General features: G+C 39.4%; 1 pseudogene; it reads right to left on the reverse strand.

Annotated features, from left to right (window-relative positions):
- The window catches only part of LOC110336054, a 143,096-nt pseudogene extending 137,127 nt beyond the window's left edge, over positions 1-5,969 (reverse strand).
- Positions 5,970-6,175: the final 206 nt, after the last annotated feature.

The following is a 6,175-nucleotide window of genomic DNA, read 5'->3' on the forward strand; positions in this document are numbered from 1 at the left end:
TTTTTTTTTTTTTGTCTCTGGCCTGAACATTCTCTGTTCCCTTGCTAGTCCTTGGTGTTGTGGACATTGCAGTATGTATCTAGAAAAATCCCACATTTACCCAGAAAGCCCTCACAGGAGTCACCACACTGCGCTCTTTGCTTGTGCTTAGAGGATGAGCATGGGCTCATAAAACGCATATCATATCATTATGTTATGTTTAAACGTTTTTTATTTCTCCAGAGAATTTAAAATATACAAACATGTGACTCTGTGAGGAAATGATCCAAAAAAAGATTATAAATACAGCTATAAATGTCAAAGTTGCTAAAACATTTCACTGGCTGTATCTTCAGAAGAAAGTGTTTGCACAGAGCGCATGCCAGCATGTTTTATTATTGTTATTGTGGGCATTAAATGTTACAAATGCAATCTGCTCAGGGTGCACATAAACAATGGTCTCCACAAGCTCTGAGAATCACCTCTAGCTCAATAAAACTGATCAGGATGAACAAGCCAGTAAGGCCTGGGCCGCAGGTTGCCCACAGCATGTGAGAGGTACAACCCTATCGTGAAATTTGGAATTTACCTTCAGTCGTTGGCCTAGAAAATGTTTTATTTTAAAATTTTAGTTATGTATGGCACCACAGGGTTGTAACCATACCTACTCAAGGAGAACAGGCCTTGAAAAGATTGATTACAAGTTCAAGGACATCACAGGTTACAGAGAGAGTTCTAGGCCAGCCTGGGCTCAGGGAGACTTTGGCTCAAAATAAAAAGTAAAAAGAAGAGTTGGGAATGTAGCTTAGTGGCAGACCATTTGTCTACCTCTAAATAACCCCACTGTTAGATCACAAATAAGTGAATGAATAAATAATCTGTGTTTCATTTCTTGATTATTTGGTATTCCAGTAAGGACTTAATTATCGCTTGCCTTATATCAGACCCACACAGTATAATTGAAGTTTCTTAACTTTAAAAGAAGTGGGTGGAGAAAGAAGAAGACAAGAAAACAGAAAGAAAGGAAGGGGTGGGAAAGAAAGTTCATAAAAAGAGGATCCTAGAGGAAATAGATCAAGAACACCTTCTGGGATGGGTGCCCAGCTGCTGCTGTGAGCCCCCTACTCCAACTGGATCAGCTGTAGATGACCTCATGTTCCTCCCGGCCCAAACCACCCACTCCTGCCTCTGGCGACATATCTGACTTGCATCAGAATAATTCTGTCCTTCAGCATTTCTCCTGGTGGAAGTGTGTCTTCAGCTGTGCTGTCCAATAGACTCAGAGACTGAGCCAGACTCATCTGTGTCTGAGGGCTCAGGTTCTTAGGAGAGGTGGGGTAGGAGGATCACAGAAGTTTGAGGCCAGCCTGAGTGACGCCCTCATCTCAAAAGCAAAACAAATATTACCAGATACAAATGTAAGCCGCACAGATCCACTCCAGCCCCATATTTCCTAGTGATAAAAATAGAAACAGATTCATTTCAATAATATAATTTATTTAAGCTAGTATACCGTAATATTTTTTAGGGTATCATCAATAAAAATGTTTACATTACATTTTATTATGGTTTTTTAACATGTAATATGTGTGCCTTAAACTTGGCCTAGAATTAGCTACCTTTCCAACCTTTCCTATGTGTTGCCTCCAATTCCTCCTGGAAGCAACCTTCTCTTTAGCTGAACCAGAGGGCATCAAATTCTACTTCTTCAAGCCAAACATGCCACAAGTGAAGGTTTGTTCTTGCCTCTATTCTTTCCTAACGGTCTAGACTGCTTTCTGTGGCAGGGATAAATACCACAACCAAAAGCAATTTATCCAAGAAATAGTTTATTCTGGCTCCCAGTTCTATGGGGAGTCCATAATGGCAGTGGAAACGTGGTAGCAGGTGACCAGATCTGAAAGTTCAGAAATGACATTTTCAACTGCAAACAGGAAGCAGAGAGAACCTGCACTGAAAATAGGGAGAGTCCATGAACTCCCAAAGCATATACCCAAAGACATATGTCCTCTAGTAAGGCTGCACCTTGCTAAAGGTTCCGTAACCTCCCCAAACAGCAGCACCAACTAGGGGTCAAGTGTTCAGATATGTATGCCCTCGGGGGATATTTCTCATTCAAACCACCACACCTTACCTTTCCAAGAATTATTTGGTATAAGATCAATTTCCATCCAGCGTCGGACCACTGGGGTGTGTAGAATCATTTGTGGTGTCTTCGACCACAGCATTCAAGTTCATTTTTCAGAGATGGAGTTCTTTTCATTACATATTACTTTTTCCTCCCCAAAGAAGTTGATAGAGGACAGTTTTTCCTCTGGGTGATGTAGGTTCCCTCTTCATGATGCCTTTTGCTCCAGGTGATGTAGACGCCATCTTCACAATGCCTTTTCGGACAATCATGAAATCTCTTCACATTCAGCTACCCCATGAGGACATGTCTTTGATAGCATACAATTTCACTAATTTTAATCCAAATAAAGATCAAATTTTCAAGTTCATCTAAGCCATTTATTAACTTTAGCTTTCTTGGTGATTAATTTTGATGACAATAGCCTTTCATACAATGTGTGGACTATAAAACACCTCTCTTGCACTACAGTGAGGTTATCTTTTTGTAAACATTTAATTTGAGAACAGTTGAGGAAACCCAGAGTCTATATGTTAATGATCCAAACCTCAGTTTACCTATTAAATGAATGAGTTTCTTGCCTGTAACATATGCTGAATATAATAGCCTTTGTTGCTGTGTGTATGAGCAGTGAGTGTGTACAAAGAGGACAAGGAAAATGATTATTTAAGAGATTTCTAGTACTGTAATAGTGTTTTATGACCAAGATGATTGGTGGGTGAACAAAAATGAATACTTGGTATTTCTAGAATTCTGTCTAATTGTAACTATTTCTATGGACCCCAGACTAAGATCTCGAATGAAACATTGAAGAGTTGTCCATAATCTTACTTTTCAATACAAATATTGAAGTGCTATAGTCATACAAATAAAAATGAACCCAAAGTTATGTTAGAAATACACTTGAATTTTTAAAAAGGTGAGATCAGAGATTACAGGGAGCAGAGGTCATGGACCTTGGATCTTTAATAAACTATTCATTGTCAAGCCGCACTTCTGTGGTTCGCATGCAATTTCAGAAGTATCAGCCGCACATAGAACTCGCTCAGCTCTCAGGTTGTACGAAATCACTCGGTTCCAATGTTTTCTTGTACTTTATTGTTCTCTCAATTTTCTCCCTCTGAGGTTTCCCCAAAAAATATTATATTAGGAAATTCAAATCCAATTCGCTCTCCAAAGTCAAAATTAAAGTAGTAGTCTGTTGATGCTGCGTGCTTCTAAATAACTGTGAAGCCTACTTTTAGGCCGAGTATAAATAACGTGCTTGAGAATAGAAACCTATGAATAGTCCTTCGAGTAAAAGAACAGTGCTGCCAGCTTTCTCCATTGAGGTGACACCCAACCGGCAATGTGAGCTTGTTTATTTCATACAAAAATGACCAAATTAAGAAACTGTGGAAAGACTTGTCATCTTTTCTCTCTCTCTCTCTCTCTCTCTCTCTCTCTCTCTCTCTCCTTAGCTTGGATTCTTACTTTTCTGTGCTGTTGGAAACAGAATTCTCAGAAAAGACTGTTGTAGGAATTATTTAACCTCAATCTGGAGTTTCTACCCAGCCTAGATCATTCAATTCCTTGATAAAAGCCACACGACTTTTTATTACTTACAATGAACATTAAACAACACAAGAGCTAGAAGAGCTGGGCAAATGTCTACCATCTATGCTATTAGAATCTACTTTCTTGTCAATAACCCTCAGTCATTACTCCCTATATTCCACCTGGGCTGCTCTTAATTCCAATTGGCCAGCTCTCAGAGCCAAGTGTTCTCAACTCCTAGTCCATGGCGACTTTCTCCTCCTCCTCACCTTCTTCTCTCCCTGTGGTTCTCCTCTGACCCTCCATGGCCAGGAACCCTAAACCTCACCTATGTCTCTTCTGCCCAGCTATTGGCTCTCAGGATTTTTATTTACCAGTCAGAAATAACTTGGGGACAAGGCCACATAGTATCACTTGTGTCTACATGCGGACTGACTCTCTCGTCTCTTGGGTAACCAAGTCTTGGGTGCCCACACTTATAATATACACACCAGAAGAGCAAACCTCAACAAAAGACGTGATCTTTAAAAATTGATTTGTTTAAGACTTCAGTTTATCAATAGCCATCTTATCATTATTGCAGATCATTGGATGCTTAGGTAAGATGGGAAGGAGATGGTATGGTTGGTAGGATGTAGTAATGAAATCTAAGTCACCATGTGGGTTGTTCTTATTGCTGTGAAAAAGAAAACGAACAAACAACAGCAAAACAAAATAAAACAAAGAACAATTTAAGGAAGGAAAGGTTTATCTGAGCTTATGGTTTGATTAACTACAGTAGTCCATCGTCACAGGGATGGCATGGTAGTGGGAAAGTGAGTTGGCTGGTCACATCGTGCCTGCACTTAGGAAGCAGAGAGAGAGAGAAAATGTTCATATTCAAACTGCTACCTCTTTTTTTCCTTTTTATTCCAACTGAGGATAGAAGACTGCCCATGGGATGGGGCCAGGCACATATAGGATCTTCCCTTAGTCAAGTCTCTCTGAGTACACACTCTCAGGCACACCTAGAAATATATCTCAAATCCTTCCAAGCTGAGAAGGAAAATTAAACCGTCAGGATTTCTTAAACTTTATTATGAATTTACAGGGAACTTCTTAAAATGCAAATTGTAAGGCAGGACCTGAATTCTGTATTTTTTTTTTTTAATCAAGCTCCTGAGTTATACTCAAGTCATTGCTTCATGGACTATATTTTCTAATCTAATATTCAGTGCTTTATTTTAATATAAAATTTAAATTGTTTGAAAATTGTATACATTCATACAATGTATCCTTATTAAATTCACCCCCCCACACACACACACACAACTACCACTAACTTCTCACAGACCAACTCCCCGCAATTTCACTCATGAACCATACTTTGAAGTTTGTCTCTGTTCTTTGTGCCTGTTGGCTGTTGTTTCTGGAGCTGAATGTTTGAAGACTTTATCGGAAAAGAGATTGTTTCATCTCTCAAATATGAAGTCCTTGAGGGCGGAATGTCTCCTTGTTTGTTCTTATATTCCTGGTTCCCAAGACACTGGCAATCTTGCTATTAATGTTATTCATTGTTGGTAAGTGGATAAATGGATGTAATGCAGGTCAGTTTTAGAACAGGAAGATTTTAAGATTTTTTTTTTTTTTAGGCATTAGGCCCTATTTCTTTGGGGAATTGGTAAAGGATCTGGCCCATTCTCAAGACAACAATTTAAATTCATAAAATGAAAAGTAGAGGGATTATAAAAGAAGCCTATTTTGAAGAATTATAGTTATCAAAGTATATAAGAGTCTATGAAATTACATAAAAAGTGTATAAAAGTGATTTACTAATGCATGTGTTTTGAAAAAAAAAAAAACAAAACCTGGCTGAGGCCCTAATAATTACTATCACTTGAAGAAGTAATAAATATAAACAATGTGTCAGATAGCTACAATGATAATTTGATAAGAAAATATTTGTGACTTCTTTGGTGGTAAAGAGATAGGTGTGGCTCGTGAGGACCTCTAGTGATTTCCTCTGCTCACAATTGGACTTGGGGTCAAGTATGGTAACATAGCTAATTGCACACTCAAGTTCCCAGGCATCCTGACCCCCTGGGGTTTGCGAACCTGCTTTAAACAGTTTGAGGCCTTGTTTTCCTCCTCTTCTTCCTCCTCCTTCTACCACTACCACTGTCACTACCACTGTCACTACCACTGTCACTACCACTGTCACTACCACTACCACTGTCACTACCACTACCACTGTCACTACCACTGTCACTACCACTACCACTGTCACTGTCACTACCACTGTCACTGCTGCTACCTCTGCCGCCACTGTTGCTATTACTACTAGCATTACAATATCAGCTGGGAATTGTTTCAAAAAAGGGGTGGGGGATGAGAGCTAAGGGGTGACTCATTGGCTAAAGTGCTTGCCACAAAGGCATGAAGAATTATTTTGATCCCCGGCACCCACCCAGTAGAGACAGGAAGACCTCTGGAGCTTGCTGCTTGCCGGTGTAACTAAACAGTGAAAGATTCAGTGAAAGACTAAACACATGC

Source organism: Mus pahari, chromosome 18 (genome assembly GCF_900095145.1).
Source record: "Mus pahari chromosome 18, PAHARI_EIJ_v1.1, whole genome shotgun sequence".
Classification (NCBI taxonomy): Eukaryota; Metazoa; Chordata; class Mammalia; order Rodentia; family Muridae; genus Mus; species Mus pahari.